At 34.8% G+C, this 18,091-nt stretch overlaps 1 pseudogene; it reads right to left on the reverse strand.

Annotated features, from left to right (window-relative positions):
- Positions 1–3,338: 3,338 nt before the first annotated feature.
- LOC139705094 (probable RNA-binding protein 18) lies at positions 3,339–17,086 on the reverse strand (annotated as a pseudogene).
- Positions 17,087–18,091: the final 1,005 nt, after the last annotated feature.

The raw sequence follows: 18,091 nt of genomic DNA on the forward strand, positions 1-18,091 counted from the left end.
TTTACACCAGGACACATTAGGCTTTGGGGAACTTCAATTTCTTAGCCACACTTTAAACACATTCATTTACATAACTTGGTAAAGATAAAACACCATTTCTTATTTACCATGTAACTTTAATATATCCAATAATCCTAATCGATTATTTATTTTTTGAGACCAGATCACCCTCTGTTGCCCAATATGACCTCAAACTCAATAGACTCCTGCCTCAGTCAGACTCATAGCTGAGAATATAATAAGCCCAGTGAATCCTAACTAGTTTACTATCTCTCCTTTTATAAGACCAAATACCTTCTTTAGTGATATTGGAAGAGCACAATCTAATCTCCCAAAATTATATTGAACACAAAAAATTTAGTTTGGGGAACAGGTCAAAATGTCAGAAGGTTAAGAATACTTGAATAAATAAAATCAGAGCTCACTATCAAACAATACCAAAGTATTGTTAGTTGTAACAAAATAGTGTAAGTCAAATATATAGGGCTTTGTAATTGTAATATAAGAACTGAGGTGTCTTACCATTAAGAAAACCCACTTTTCTTTAGAACTCAAGGACTTCATAGAACACCGTATGAAGCATAAGATATTATCTTGATGAAATCTCTTTACTGTGTACACAACAATATTATGTGCTAGGTGCCAAACCAGAGTGAACAAATCTTTGATTCTTAGGCCAGTTACCTAAAAGATCAAATTCCTTACCTCGCAAGACTGAATTTTGTCATTTTAATAAAGACTAAACCACTTCTAGTTTGCTTTCTATGTCATTTTGATATTAAAAATAACTATTTTGGAAAAAAAAATAACCATTTTGGGCTGGGGCTGTTGCTCAGTGTTAGAGCTTCTGCCTCACACTTGTGAGGCACTGGGTTCTATACTCTGCACCACATACAAATAAATAAAGATATATTTTTAAAAAGAATCACCATTTTAATAGTAATTACATAAATGCATTTAAATGGTAACTTGATTATCTGTACATAAAATTCATTATTCTCTGCAAGTTTTAGTGGCACACCCCTGTAATCCTAGCAGCTCAGAAGGCTGAGGCAGGAGAATCTGAAGTTCTAAGCCAGCCTCAGCAACTTAGTGAGGCCCTAAGCAATTCAGGGAGACCCTGTCTCTAATAAAATACAAAATAGGGCTTGGGATGTGGCTCAGTGGTTAAGTGCCCTGGGTTCAATACCCAGTGCAGGAAGAAATTCTTATTCTAGATTCCTTTTCCAAATAACTTCTAATTTTTCTTATACATGTATTTAGGGTTTGTTCTATATTTTCTTCTTTCTTATAGTGAGTAATTCATTTATAATGGTAAGCATTCTCATTTTACTTAAAAAAAAAAACTTCATTCTTCAAACTTCATTCGTCCAAAACATAATTTATTTTACCATATACAAAGTTCATTTTCTTGCTTTTTCTAATATTAATTTGCATATAATAATTAGAAATTTTTATTTAATTTTAATTATTATAGGCATATATAAAAGTAGAATTTATTGTTTTGTTTTGTTTTTCACTGTCTAGCATTTATTCACACGCAAGGGTAAGAATCGGTACAAATAATAAACAGTGCTTTAAATACAGATAAATAGTTCTAGTTTCTAAAGAAAACAATTCTATATAATTCTAAGTTAAGTATTTTCTAAATTCTTATTAAAAATAGAAGGCTATTTGCATTAAATTCTACTCCGCCATAACCCTTTGAGAGCGTAAGGATAAGTGGTGAATTCTATACTCCAAGAAGTCACCAGAAAGATGGGAGATAGTTCACCCACCTCCCTGAACTATATCCCTCAACTGGAAAGAGAATTACTTGCATCATAGATAACATAGATAATAAATGCAGAAATTATTTGCTATCTAAAGATAGCAAATCACTTGGAAAAAGTGATAAGAATTTCTCTGAATCAGTTCTGTGGATTCTGAAACTTCATTGCACTGAAGTTTTGATTCCAACGTCTTAAATTCATTTAAACTCCAGGAAGACTTAAATTCCCATAATAAAAGCTTCCTGTTGCTAGGAATGATGCTGGAAGACAGTCTGTAATCATCATGAATGGCACCTAGAGTAAGTAACAAAGTGGTTTACCTAGTAAAGAAGCAACAGTGCTTCCCAGTGAAATAGTCGGTCAAGTGTGGCACCAAAATGACCACAACTGTGAAGGAACAAACCCCAAATCTGTCAGTTTATATATCTAAGTTGTTATATTTTGAATGTTCAAAATGGCAAAAATATCTAGGTTAAAGTATGTTCCATATATAAAGGATCATTTTCAAGTCATGCAGTTTTTTAAAACTACATAAAACATGAAGTGATTGCAATCTTGGTGCCGGAATGGTGCCTGCTCCACTGACTGTCTGCCCAAGATCGTTTGACCTCTTCTACTCAGACCTCTACATGATTATCGGAAAATAACATATTTGATAATTACCAACATAGCAATGTTTAGATTTTCCAAAAAAAAATTGCTTTCTATTTAGATTGATCATGATACAATAGAACAGTCTCCAAATAGAACAATCTCATGCTTTAAAAACAATCTTGTGCAATAAGTGCAATTTTAAAAGTCCAGTGTTAATAACAACATTTGGTATTATAAGAGGCAAAATTATTTGGATTTTAAAAAATGATTACTATAGAATAAAAATTAGATTTCCAAACAAAACTTTCATTGTGGTACAAAATACTAAATTTGATTCTATAGTCTATTGATGCAAAGAATTTTAAGATCTATACCACATTTTCCTAATTGGGATTTTGAAACAATAAGCATAATTCTTAAGCAGATTACTACAACGTTTGCTCAAAGGACAAGCTCCCTTTTGCCAAGAACTCTCTTTTTTAGTTTAGTTGGAGGAATTTCCATTATAAATTCTTGAAAAGCAGTTCTAAACATGATTTAAAATGTCTTACTTTCCTCCCTCTTAACTTTTTCTTTATGTTGTAAAGACATGTGCACAGAAAAATGTTCTTTTGATAGAGGTTAATAAATTTATTTTCCTGATTGAATAATAACATTTTGTATGTTTGACTTTCTCTCTGGCATCCTATATAATGTTTCTGTAGTTACTAATCCAAACAAACCAGCCAACTAGAGCATCCCAGTGTTCAAATCAAAATTTTGGACACAATCCTATTTATTCTGGATGATGCTCAATTCTACACATAGTTCAGGGAAGACACATCCATAAGAATATCCAAAATGTTATGTTACCGAACTCTAACATGTGATTGTGCTCTGTTGGATAATACCATCTACAGAGTACCAAGGCAGAGGAGTCAGGTGTGGAGACCAATTTGCTTTTGCTGCCACAGTAATTCACAACCATCATCTTCAAGATTTCCAAGCTGTTCTAGAATAAGAAGTAGTCCTTTTTTTAATCTGGTGGCTTAAAGTAGGAATAAACAGGTGCTGCTGGATACTCCTCATCAGGATTTTCTGTCATCATTTTCAGCTTTGCTTCAATGGCTTTAATCTTTTCTGTGACACATAGGTTAGACTGAGTAGGCTCAGTGCTTGAGGAAGGTTCAAGACTGATTGGAAGAATCTTGTCATTTTTGTTATGATCGTATCTCTTTACTTGAGCATGTGCCCATCGTACCACCAGCTTCTTAGACAGTGCCAGCTTGCCATTGAGACACTGGATGGCTTATTCTGCTTCCTGCTTAGTTTCAAAGTTAACAAAACAGTACCCTCAAGGCTGTCCCTCCAAAGCACCTGACTTGAGGAAGAGGAAGTCGAACTGCTTCACCTTACCAAACTTCTGGAGGAGTTTGAGGAGGTAGTATTCTGTGATTTTGGGGTCCAGGTTGCCAGTCCATAATCTGTGCCCTTGCTGTGGAGAGCCCTCTGAAAGGATGGATGTGTTCTCCAAGGGAAGAGTTTTGGTTTCTGCATCTATCAATCTCTATGAAATACTGGTGGCCTCCACGTTGTATCCTCAGCTCATGCCCCGAAAGCAGGTCCTAACTCCGGGTCTGACGGACGTCTAGCTCCGTCCGCTTCAACACCCAAGTAGAATTTATTGTGATATATACTTAAGAATGCACATAACATCATTTGGTCAATTTTATTCTGCAGTTCCTCCCCTTTCCCACTCCCTTCTCTATCTGCCTTCTTCTATTCCACTATTCTCCCTTCTATTTTCAAGACATCTCTCCCTTTTTTAAAAATTCTGTTTTTCTCTCTAGCTTTCGCATGTGAGAGAAAACATTAAACCCTTCACATTCTGAGTCTGGCTTATTTCATGAGGTATGAAATTACCCATTTCTATCCATTCACCAGCAAATGACATAATTTCCTTTTTTATGGCTGAGTAGAACCCCATTGTGTATATATCACGTTTTCTTTATCCATTCATCTGATGATGAACACTAGGCTGCTTTTACAACTCAGCAATTGTGAACTGTTCCACCATAAACTTTGGAATGCATATATCACTATAGTATCCTGAGTTTAACTCTTTTGCATAAATACCAATATGGGATGGCTAGCTCATATGGTGCTTCCATTCCTAATCTTTTGAGGAATCTCCTTACTGCTTATTAAAGGGGTTGTACTATTAATAATATTGTGTAAAATATCTACTTGTACTGTTACTGAGTACTGTTGTACACTTTCTGAGAGTGGCACAGAAAGTGATTGTTACCATACTGAAAAGTCTCATTGTTCTGTAATAAAAACCCACACATGAACAAATTTGTGTTAGCAAATTAATGTGTTTTATATAATTATTTAGATTACTTAGATATTTATCATATATGCATTATTGAACTTCACTGATCAAAATCCTAAAAACTTGAAGGTCTGAATGAATAATGAAAAATGTTCTCAACAGACATATCATAAATATAATTATTGTTAAAAAGTTTACACTTTTCTCTTTCTCCCACACATTTGCTTGTTCTTAACAATTATGCTTAGACTGCTTATGAAAATTTTATGACATTTGATGAAGGTAGCCGCCATCTCCATTAGTTTTCCTGCTAAATGTGTGTATAGCATTTTCCTGTTCGGCAGTCATCATCAGAGTGGGACTCTTAGAAAAGTTTATAGGTCCTTATTGTTATTGTTATCCTTGAGAATTAAGCTGCTGTTTGTTCCTTACCATAAACTTCTGGCTTAAGACAGTATGTTGGTACTTTCTGATATGGGGAAATCTTCTTTTACATGGGAATTTTATGTCCTCCTTTAAAGGTAAAGAAGGAAGGTCAAAGGGCCTCTGGAGTGATGCAAGTCTAGAGTTGTCTCCAGTACAGAATTAATATTCTGCTTTTGAGCAGATTCAGAGAGGCAGTGGGAATGCTCTTACACTGTTTTTTCACATTTTTCCTAAAAACAAAAATAATAAACTCTATGTAAAACTGCATGTCAGTGACTTCTCATTTGACCTTTGTTGTGACAGTTGTACATGAAGTATCAGAAATCACATTTCCATTATCACAGCTGTCCTTTGGTTGAACACAGAGTTGTGTGCTCTTATACTGTGCTCATATGACCCTTGAAGGTGACCAATAAGAATAAACAACCATTCACATTAAATCAAAAAACCGAAATAGTCTTGTCTTCTAAAGTTCTACACAAGTGACATGAACTTGAAGAGCATTTTGGTAATTTTTATATTTCTGAGAATACTTAATTAACATATGTTTATTATATCATCATATATTATCATAATAACTGTAAATAATAAAAATAGCCAACAACAGAGGATTGCTTTAATAAGTTACAAGGAATATATATATATATGCATATTGTGGGCTGTTACACAGCCATTAAATTTTTTTTTTCAAATTTTGATTCATTATATATGACAGTGGAATGCATTACAGTTCATATTACACATATAGGGCACAATTTTTCATATCTCTGATTGTATACAAAGTATATTCACACCATTCATATCTTCATTCATGTACTTTGGATAATTATGGCTATCACATTTCACCATAATTTTTAACCTCATGCCCCCTCTCTTCTCCTCCCACCCCTTTGCCCTATCTAGAGTTTGTCTATTCATCCCATGCTCCCGCTCCCTACCCCACTATGAATCAGCCTGATGCTGGTTGTTTTAATGAATAAAAATAGTAGCCATTATTGGGGCTGGGATTGTAGCTCAGTGGTAGAGTGCTTACCTGGCATGCATAAAGCACTGGGTTTGATCCTCAGCACCACATTAAAAAAATAAAATAAAGATATTGTGTCCATCTACAACTAAAAAGAAATTTTAAAAAATAATAATAATAGACATTATTTATCAGGTGGTTAGTATGTGACCAATACTGTTAGAACACTTCATGAACTAAATTTCTTTTTAAGGTCATATTTGTTGAGATATAACATATATGGTACAATTTGCCCCATTTAGTTTTATAGTTATATGAATTTTGACAACAAAAATATAAAAAATGACAACATATATATTCATATGGATATATAGTACTACAGTCAAGATAGAGAATATTTTACCTTGTTTCCTTTACTTCTTTTTTAATGACACATAGAGAAATTAATTTTAATATATTTTCATTTAACCCAATGGATTACCAACATAATTTGCAAAGAAAATAATTGTTAGCAATATATTTCATGTTCATTTTGTTTGAATTACTAAATTCTTTATAATCTAATGTCTATTTAACACATAGCACACCTCAATTCAGACTAGACACATTTCAAATACTCAGTAGCTTCATGTAACCAATGGCTGCCATTGGCTACATTGGCTCCTTTCTCCATCTTTAACCTTTTGGTGAGATATATGCTATAGGCTGCATTATAAATCCCCTTGTCATGTAGTTTCTTGTTGAGTTGTATCAGAAAGGGACACCAAAGAGATGAACTTGAAATATACAAAATTAAAGCAAGGTGCTTTATTCCTCCCTATAAGACTCTTAGACTGTGAAGTTGGTTTTTTCATGCTTTTCATGGGAATGACTTCAGTTAGCTCACCTTCTCCTACAAGGTTTTCATACAAAGTTTTCTCTTCTTTCACCTCCTATACCTCCAAGTGTACAGGAGGAAAGGTGCTTCACAAAATTTATTGGTTTCCTTCAACCTTGCCCTTACCTTTATAAATACCTTATTAAACAATTTTTACCCTGATTGATCTTTTTCATCCTTCAATCTTGAATAATGGTTTTTTAATTATAACAAAGTAAAATATACCTCATCTCATATCACAGGCAATGTATATACAAATACCAGATGAATTATATATTGAAATATAACATATAAAATGCTAAAACTTTTAAAGAAAATATTAGTGTTACTTTGTGAAGAGAAATGGAAAACAAAAAATACAAAATAAACCTGAAAAATTAGATAATATTGTAGTAAAAATTTTTATGTGTAAAAATTTACCAAAAAGGGTTGAAAGACACATGAACTTTCTTACTACTTATTTTTGTTTATTTTTGGTATTTAACTTGACTTGGTTTCTCCTTTGGTTAACTTTTCCTTTATTGTAGTTCTTTCCTTTGAAGGTTTTCATTGTTGTTTTTCATTTCCTCTTCATGGAGTATTTTGCAAAGAATGTTCTGTAGTGCAGCCTTTCTTGCTGTAGATTCTTTTAGTTTTTGTTTATCATGGGAGGTTTTTATTTCATCATCAAATTTGAAGCTTAATTTTGCTGGATATAAGATTTTTGGTTGGCATCCATTGTCTTTTAGAGCTTGGTATATGTTTTTTCAGGATCTTCTGACTTTGAGAGTCTGGGTTGGAAAATCTGCTGAGATCAAAATTGGTCTTCCCTTATAGGTAATCTGATTTTTCTCTTTTGTGGCCTTTAAAATTCTATCCTTATTCTATATGCTAGGCATTTTCGTTGTAATGGGTTTTGGTGTAGATCTGTTTTTAATTTTGCACATTTGGTGTCCCATAGGCCTCTTGTATTTGATTTTTCAATTCATTCTTTATGCTTGGGAAATTTTTTGATATTATTTTACTGAAGAGATTGTGCATTTCTTTGGTTTGAATCTCTGAATCTTCCTCTATCCCAATAACTCTTAAATTTGGTCTTCTGATGGTATCCCCTATTTCTTGGATATTCTGTTCATGGTTTATTATCATCTTCAGTGCGAAGTCAACTTTATTTTTAAGACTGTATATTTTGTCTTCGCTTTCTGAGGTCCTGTCTTCCAAGTGATCCAGTCTATTGGTAATGCTATCTACTGAATTTTTTGATTGGCTTATTGTTTCTTTCATTTTTAAGGATTTCTATTTGTTTATTTGTTTTTGTTTTGTTTTGTTTTGTTAGTATTTCTATCTCTTTCCTGAAGTAACCTCTTGCAATCTGTATTTGTTCTCTTATCTCTTCGTTGGTGTGATTAATGTTCACCTGTATTTGTTCTCTTATCTCTTTGTTAGAATGATCAATTTTTGCCTGTATCTGCTCATTTAGGTCATTCTTTAATTCCCAAATCATTTTAGTTATGTATATTCTGAACTCCTTCTCTGACATTTCACCCTCTGCACTACCTATGAATTCTATTGTAGTATCTTGGTTTGTTTTGGGCACTTTCCTCTCTCATTTCTTCATGATGTCTATGTGTCTTCTTCTCTTGCAGTGTAGATCTGAGGTATTACAGCCTCTGCCCTATTGTCTTATAGTATCCCTATAGGTTACCAATATCTCACCTTTAAGGGGGAGATTAATATTAAAGCACTCAATGTACCCCAACATGCAGCCATATATCAGTTAGCTTCTATTTTTACATTTATAGTTTTGTCGCCATAATGAGAAATGATGAGTTCAGTTATCTTCTACCACATAGTCAATAGGTTTGTGTAGTGGTTTACAGTTTCTAATGGTAGAAAGGAGTCTGGAGGGTTGGCTGAGATGTTTATGAGGTAGGATGTGAGAATATGGAAGTGTTAGATTATATGACAAGTGACAGGGTAATCATAAGAAGTTGGCTGTTAGTAGGAGAAACAAGAGGCAACCCCATGTGTGGGCATGGAGTGACTCTCTCTCTGGATCTCTGGGCCGCAGTGTCCACAGCCATTAAACTTTACATTAACCAGTAATTTTGGATAAAATGGGGAAATGTTTACAATGCACTAAGTGAAAGAAGTGGCATGCAAAGCTATTTATATAACACTATCTCATCACTGTTTTGTAAGTTTGTATGCAGAAAAAAAAGTAGAAAGCTATAAAAAGTGGGTAAGATTACAAGTGATTTTTATTTTATTCTTTACAGTGCTCCTTTGTCTTTCCAAGTTTTCTATAATAAGCATGAATTACTTGAATAATTAGAGAAGTATTAACTTAAATTACATCCACAATATGGCACTCAATGGCATGGAGAGCTTCTGCTTATGCTGGTGCCTTCTAACTCTCATTATTTCCTAAGCACATCAGATGATTAATGGCCATACCTTCATATTTTTCTTCTTAATATTCTGTTTGGAATGGCTTCTAGGCAGCATTCTATGGAGTTCTTCTAGATAGCATTTTGTGCAACTCTCCTAATAAAAATGGATAGTTTTCTCAACTTTTTTTTTAATTCTTCTTCTTAGATATACATGACAGTAGAGTGTATTTTGATATATTATGATGAAACAGTATTTTTAAAGTTGAAAATTCCTCTCTTTGACCAAAATATCCTTATTTTATTTTTTGTTAGTATATTGATATCTCTAGAAAAGTATAAATTTCAAGATGAAAGAGAACTATTGGATTGAAATGGGTGCATTATTGCCTATTGGAACTTCTTCTACCTGAAGCCTCTTTACCGGAACCAGTTCATTTTCTGTAGGGACTTATGGTGTGGAAACCAGTCTGACTTTTGAACCTAGGCAGGATCAAGAATGTTCAAATATATTTGGGCAACTCAAGCATGGCACTCATATTTGAGAGATGTCCTAGTGATGACCTCTGCAATGGTTGGATATGGTTTGAGTGCCATCAAGGTTTCATGCATTGAAATTTAATTCTCATTAAGAGCATGATACATTTTACATGATACATCATCGGGTACATTTTGATGATGACCTCTACATGTTCAGAGAGAAGCAATGAGCACAGGAGTTCCACACTTGTTTTTCTTGTTGCTTCCTGTGGTCTTTATCCGGGATCTCCTGCAGATTATAATCCTGCTATTATAATATTTAAAGATAAATTGACTATATTAAAATTGTTGAATTTGTCTCCTCTCTCTGCCCACAATCTACCTGTGTCCTTAGAGTTTCTTGTAAGAAACATATTGTTGAGTCTTTTTTTAAAATCCATTCACTCATATGTGACTTTTAATGAAAGAATTTAATCCATTTGGATTTGATGTAACTATTAGTAAGTAAGGACTTACAAAAGCCAGTTCATAATTTGGTTTTGAGTTTCATTAGGGTTCTTTTTTTCCTCTTCCTTCACAGATTCTCTTGTTAAGAGACTAACTCTAGTAAGTGTCTTTTGGTTTCTTTCTTATTAAGTTTTTCAATGACAGACTTTTGCTTGGTGACTACCTTGAGGCCTAAAATTTTATGTTATGACTACTACAAACTATTCTGAATAATAACAACATAACATAATCTTTTAAAGTAAGACAGAAAAAGTAAAAAGAAAGAGAAAATACACTAATAAAACATTATACTTGCAATCCATACCTCTCCACACTTTGAATTTTTGATGTCCCAACTTACATATTTTTTTGAGCAAGAATTATTTTCTTTTATTTTTAATTTCATTTTAGTTGTTTATGGGCCTTTATTTTATTCATTTATTTATTTATATGTGGTGCTAAGAATCAAACCCAGTGCCTCACACATGCAAGGCAAGCACTCCACCACTGAGCTACAACCCCAGCCCAGGAAGAATGATTTTCAATCAACATATTTTTTATGTCAGCATATATATCTACTGTGTTTTCAGTTGAGACATTCTCTTTAATTTTTCCAGTTTACATTGTTAATTTGCTCAGCAAACCATTTTTTTCAGAGCTACAGCAAAAGAAGCTTTTATTTTTTTTTATTTTTATTTTTATTTTTTTATTGGTTGTTCAAAACATTACAAAGCTCTTGATATATCATATTTCATACATTAGATTCAAGTTGGTTATGAACTCCCAATTTTACCCCAAATACAGATTGCAGAATCATATCGGTTACACATCCTCATTTTTACATAATGCCCCATTAGTAACTGTTGTATTCTGCTACCTTTCCTATCCTCTACTATCTCCCCTCCCCTGCCCTCCCATCTTCTCTCTCTACCCCATCTACTGTAATTCATTTTTCTCCTTGTTTATTTTCCCATTCCCCTCACAACCTCTTATATGTAATTTTGTATAACCATGCGGGTCTCCCTCCATTACCATGCAATTTCCCTATTCTCTCCCTTTCCCTCCCACCTCATGTATCTGTTTAATGATAATCTTTTCTTCCTGCTCTTCCTCCCTGCTTTGTTCTTAGTTGCTCTCATTATATCAAAGAAGACATTTGGTATTTGTTTTTTAGGGATTGGCTAGCTTCACTAAGCATAATCTGCTCTAGTGCCATCCATTTCCCTGCAAATCCCATGATTTTCTCATTTTTTAGTGCTGCATAATACTCCATGGTGTATAAATACCACATTTTTTTATCCATTCATCTATTGAAGGGCATCTGGGTTGGTTCCACAGTCTAGCAATTGTGAATTGTGCTTCTATGAACATCAATGTAGCAGTATCCCTGTAGTACGCTCTTTTAAGGTCTTCAGGGAATAGTCCAAGAAGGGCAATAGCTGGGTCAAATGGTGGTTCCATTCCCAGCTTTCCGAGGAATCTCCATACTGCTTTCCAAATTGGCCGCACCAGTTTGGAGTCCCACCAGCAATATACAAGAGTACCCTTTTCCCACATCCTCTCCAGCACTTGTTGTTGTTTGACTTCATAATGGCTGCCAATCTTACTGGAGTGAGGTGGTATCTTAGGGTGGTTTTGATTTGCATTTCTCTGACAGCTAGAGATGGTGAGCATTTTTTCATGTACTTGTTGATTGACTGTATGTCCTCCTCTGAGAAGTGTCTGTTCAGGTCCTTGGCCCATTTGTTGATTGGGTTGTTTGTTCTCTTATTGTCTAATTTTCTGAGTTCTTTGTATACTCTGGATATTAGGGCTCTATCTGAAGTGTGAGGAGTAAAGATTTGTTCCCAGGGTGTAGGCTCCCTATTTACCTCTCTTATTGTTTCTTTTGCTGAGAAAAAAACTTTTTAGTTTGAGTAAGTCCCATTTGTTGATTCTAGTTATTAACTTTTGTGCTATGGGTGTCCTATTGAGGAATTTGGAGCCCGACCCCACCGAATGTAGATCGTAGCCAACTTTTTCTTCTATCAGACTGCGTGTCTCTGATTTGATATCAAGCACCTTGATCCATTTTGAATTCACTTTTGTGCATGGCGAGAGAAAGGGATTCAGTTTCATTTTGTTGCATATGGATTTCCAGTTTTCCCAACACCATTTGTTGAAGATGCTATCCTTCCTCCATTGCATGCTTTTAGCTCCTTTATCAAATATAAGATAGTTGTAGCTTTGTGGATTAGTCTCTGTGTCCTCTATTCTGTACCATTGGTCCACCCGCCTGTTTTGGTACCAGTACCATGCTGTTTTTGTAACTATTGCTCTGTAATATAGTTTTAAATCTGGTATTGCTATACCGCCTGATTCACACTTCCTGCTTAGAATTGCTTTTGCTATTCTGGGTCTTTTATTTTTCCATATGAATTTCATGATTGCTTTCTCTATTTCTACAAGAAATGCCATTGGGATTTTGATTGGGATTGCATTAAACCTATAGAGAACTTTTGGTAATATCTCCATTTTGATGATGTTAGTTCTGCCTATCCATGAACAGGGTATATTTTTCCATCTTCTAAGATCTTCTTCTACTTCTCTTTTTAGGGTTTTGTAGTTTTCATTGTATAAATCCTTCACCTCTTTTGTTAGGTTGATTCACAAGTATTTTATTTTTTTTGAGGATATTGTGAATGAAGTGGTTGTCCTCATTTCCGTTTCAGAAGATTTGTCGCTGATATACAGGAATGCCTTTGATTTATGCGTGTTGATTTTATATCCTGCCACTTTGCTGAATTCATTTATTAGTTCTAGTAGTTTTTTTGTAGACCCTTTTGGGTCTTCTAGGTATAGAATCATGTCAGCTGCAAATAGTGATAATTTAAGTTCTTCCTTTCCTATTTTTATGCCTTTAATTTCTTTCGTTTGTCTAATTGCTCTGGCCACTGTTTCGAGAACTATATTGAATAGAAGTGGTGATAGAGGGCATCCCTGTCTTGTTCCAGATTTTAGGGGGAATGCCTTCAATTTTTCTCCATTGAGAATGATGCTAGCATGAGGCTTAGCATAGATAGCTTTTACAATGTCGAGGTAAGTTCCTGTTATCCCTAGTTTTTCTAATGTTTTGAACATAAAGGGATGCTGTACTTTGTCGAATGCTTTTTCTGCATCTATTGAGATGATCATATGGTTCTTATCTTTAAGTCTATTGATGTGGTGAATAACATTTATTGATATCCGTATATTGAACCATCCTTGCATCCCAGGGATGAATCCTCCTTGATCATGGTGCACAATTTTTTTGATGTGCCTTTGTATCCGATTCGCCTGAATTTTATTGAGGATTTTAGCATATAGGTTCATCAGAGATATTGGTCTGTAGTTTTCTTTCTTTGAGGTGTCTTTGGTTTCAGAATCAGGGTGATGTTGGCCTCATAGAATGAATTTGGCAGAGCTCCCTCTTTTTCTATTTCCTGAAATAACTTGAAAAGTATTGGTATTAATTCTTCCTTAAAGGTTTTGTAAAACTCCGCTGTATACCCATCCAGTCCTGGGCTTTTCTTGGTTGGAAGTCTTTTGATTGCTTCTTCTATTTCATCTATTGATACTGGTCTGTTTAAGTTGTGAGTATCCTCCTGACTCAGTCTGGGCAAATCATATGACTTAAGGAATTTATCAATGTCTTCACTATCTTCTATTTTATTGGAATATAGGTTTTCAAAATAATTTCTAATTGTCTTCTGTATTTCTGTAGCATCTGTTGTGATATTGCCTTTTTCATCCCATATGTTAGTAATTTGAGTTCTCTCTCTTCTTCTCTTCGTTAGCATGGCTAAGGGTCTGTCGATCTTATTTATTTTTTCAAAGAACCAACTTTTATTTTTGTTAATTTTTTCAATAGTTTCTTTTGTTTCAATTTCATTGATTTCCACTCCGATTTTAATTATTTCTTGCCTTCTGCTACATTTGCTGTTGTTTTTCTCTTCCTTTTCTAGGGCTTTGAGATGAAGTGTGAGCACATTTATTTGTTGTTTTTTCCTTTTTTTTGAGGAATGACCTCCAGGTGATGAATTTCCCTCTTAAAACTGCTTTCATTGTGTCCCATAGATTCCAATATGTTGTGTCTATATTTTCATTTATCTCTAAGAATTTTTTGATTTCCTCCTTTATGTCTTCTGTAACCCATTGATCATTCAGTAACATATTGTTCATTTTCCATGTGATGTAGGATTTTTCCTTCCTTCTTTTATCATTGATTTCCAGTTTCATTCCATTATGATCAGATAAAGTGCATGGCATTATCTCCACCCCTGTATATTTACTGAGGGTTGCCCTATGGCATAATATATGGTCTATTTTTGAGAAGGATCCATGTGCTGCTGAGAAAAAAGTATATCCACTTGATGATGGTTGGTATATTCTATATATGTCAGTTAAGTCTAGGTTATTGATTGTGATATTGAGTTCTATAGTCTCTTTATTCAACTTTTGTTTGGAGGATCTGTCCAATGGTGAGAACGGTGTGTTGAAGTCACCCATAATTATTGTGTTGTGGTCTATTTGATTCTTGAACTTGAGGAGAATTTGTTTTATGAACATCGCAGCACCATTATTTGGTGCATAAATATTGATAATTGTTATGTCTTGTTGGTGAATGGTTCCTTTTAACAGTATATAATGTCCTTCCTTATCCCTTTTGATTAACTTAGTCTTGAAGTCGATTTAATTCGATATGAGGATGGCCACCCCTGCTTGCTTACGAGGACCGTGTGCGTGGTATAGTTTTTTCCCAACCTTTCACCTTCAGCCTATGTATGTCTTTTGCAATCAGATGTGTCTCCTGGAGGCAGCATATTGTTGGATTTGTTTTTTTAATCCATGTTACCAGCCTATGTCGCTTTATTGGAGAGTTTAAGCCATTAACGTTTAGAGTTACTATTGATATATGGTTTGTACTTCCAGCCATGTTTGATTATTTATCTTCCTTTTTTAATTTAATTTAGTTTGTTTCTCCATGGTTAGCTTTCCCCCCGCCCCCTGTTTTTATAGAGGCACTTCCCACTGATGGTTTTGGTTATTGTTTTTCATTTCTTCCTCGTGTAGTGTTTTGCTCAAGATGCTTTGCAATGCTGGTTTTCTGGCTGCAAATTCTTTTAGCTTTTGTTTATCATGAAAGATTTTTATTTCGTTGTCGTACCTGAAGCTTAATTTTGCTGGATACAGAATTCTTGGTTGGCATCCATTGTCTTTCAGTATTTGAAATACGTTGTTCCAGGATCTTCTCGCTTTCAGGATCTGTGATGAAAAATCCGTTGTTAACCGTATTGGTTTACCCCTGAATGTAATCTGCATCCTTTCTCTTGTAGCTTTTAATATTTTCTCTTTGTTCTGTATATTGGATATCTTCATAACAATGTGTCTTGGCGTTGGTCTACTGTGATTTTGTGTGCTCGGTGTCCTGTATGCATCTACAATTTGTATATCCGTTTCCTTTTTTATTTCTGGAAAGTTTTCTGTAATTATTTCAGCAGGTTACTCATTCCCTTGGTTTGAATCTCTGTACCTTCTTCTATCCCGATGACTCGTAGGTTTGGTTTTTTTATGTTATCCCATATCTCTTGGATGTTTCTCTCGTGATTTTTAACCAGCCTTTCTGAGTTGGCTAGGCTCTTTTCAAGATGATATATTTTGTCTTTATTATCTGATGTTCTGGCTTCTACTTGCTCCACTCTGTTAGTGATACTCTCAATTGAGTTTTTAATTTGGTTTATCGTTTCCTTCATTTCTAGAATTATTGTTTGATTTTTTTTATAATCTCTATCTCCTGATAAAGATGCTTAACTTCTTCTTTTATCTGTTTATGTCATTCATTTTCAAAGTGTTCTTTCACTGTTTGGATTTGCTGTCTCGTATCCTCTTTAAGGTTCCATTGCTTCTGTCTAAGGTATTCCTTGAGTTCTTTATATGACCATTTTTCTGCTGACTCTAGGTCCTCCTGAATATTTAGGCTGTACTTCATTGTTTGTACTACTTTTCTTCCTTGCTTTCTTATGCTGCTCATGTTACTTCTTGTTCTGTTTGACTGCTGAGTTACTGTTTACTCTTATAAATTTATTTGATGCTTGGGAGGAAAGATATTAGAAGGGAAGGGAAGAAGTCACTAAAGAGAATGAGAGTAGGCAGATAGAATTCAAGGAAGGGGGAATAAGAAAATTGAAAAGAAATGAAAAGACAAAAGAAACAAAAACAAAACACACACAAAAAAATTAGAAATTAAAGAAAGAAAAGAAAAAAATTTTTAATAAAATAATAATGATAATAAAAATAATGAAAATTAAAATTTAAAATAATAATAATAATAATAAAATAAAAAAATTTGAAAAACATTAAAAAAAGTTAAAGAACAACAACAAAAAAATGAAAATGAAAGAAAAGAAAAAAAAGAAAAAGAAAAAGAAAAAAATGATAATAATAATAATAATAATAAATGCAGTCATAGAGTTCAATTAACTTCTCTTCCAGTAGGTGGAGCTGTGCCCACTGGGTCAAGCTTCTCCTCTCAATAGGTGGGAACCAATCACTGTGCAGCAGCTCTTCCTCACAGACTGGGTGGGTCTCCAATCCTGAGTGCCTAGGGCCTTCTCTTGTGTTTCCTCAAGCCATGCCGCACTCACCTGTGACGCTCACCACAATACTGGCTACACGCCAGGTTTGGTGCTCCTGGGAGCCCTGTCGCGCTGGTTTCAATGCAGTTATCTCCTCCGCCTGTGAAGTCATTTCTCTGCCAAGGTGGTATCCCATGCAAATGGTGAACATTCGTTCCCTTTGCCGGGTGACCAATGCAACGGGTGGGTCCTGACTGTCTCTCCCAATCCCTGTTTCAATCCTGTGGCTACTGCCTATGAAGGCTCGGTTGGCTTTTTTTTTGGAGGAAAGAATGAAAATTATGATTTATTGGGCTAACTTCCATATTAATAACTATTAATTTAACTTCCAAACAACCCTATTAGGTAGTATTTATTTCTTTTTTTCTTTTTTAATTTTTTATTGTGGGTTGTTCAAAACATTACAAATTTCTTGACATATCATATTCCACACTTTGATTCAAGTGGGTTATGAACTCCCACCTTCACCCCATACACAGATTGCAGAATCACATCAGTTACACATCCATTGATTTACATATTGCCATACTAGTGTCTGTTGTGCTCCGCTGCCTTTCCCATCCTCCACCCTCCCCCCTCCCCACCTCTCCCCTCCCCTCCCCTCCTCTCTCTCTACCCCCTCCACTGTATAACCCTGAGGGTCTCCTTCCATTTCCATGCAATTTCCCTTCTCTCTCCCTTTCCCTCCCACCTCTCATCCCTGTTAAATGTTAATCTTCTTCTCCTGCTCTTCGTCCCTACTCTGATCTTAGTTACTCTCCTTATATCAAAGAAGACATTTGGCATTTGTTTTTTAGGGATTGGCTAGCTTCACTTAGCATAGTCTGCTCTAATGCCATCCATTTCCCTGTAAATTCTATGATTTTGTCATTTTTTAATGCAGAGTAATACTCCATTGTGTATAAATGCCACATTTTTTTTTATCCATTCGTCTATTGAAGGGCATCTAGGTTGGTTCCACAGTCTTGCTATTGTGAACTGTGCTGCTATGAACATCGATGTAGCAGTGTCCCTGTAGCATGCTCTTTTTAGGTCTTTAGGGAATAGACCAAGAAGGGGAATAGCTGGGTCAAATGGTGGTTCCATTCCCAGCTTTCCAAGAAATCTCCATACTGCTTTCCAAATTGGCTGCACCAATCTGCAGTCCCACCAGCAA

Source organism: Marmota flaviventris, chromosome 3 (genome assembly GCF_047511675.1).
Source record: "Marmota flaviventris isolate mMarFla1 chromosome 3, mMarFla1.hap1, whole genome shotgun sequence".
Classification (NCBI taxonomy): domain Eukaryota; kingdom Metazoa; phylum Chordata; class Mammalia; order Rodentia; family Sciuridae; genus Marmota; species Marmota flaviventris.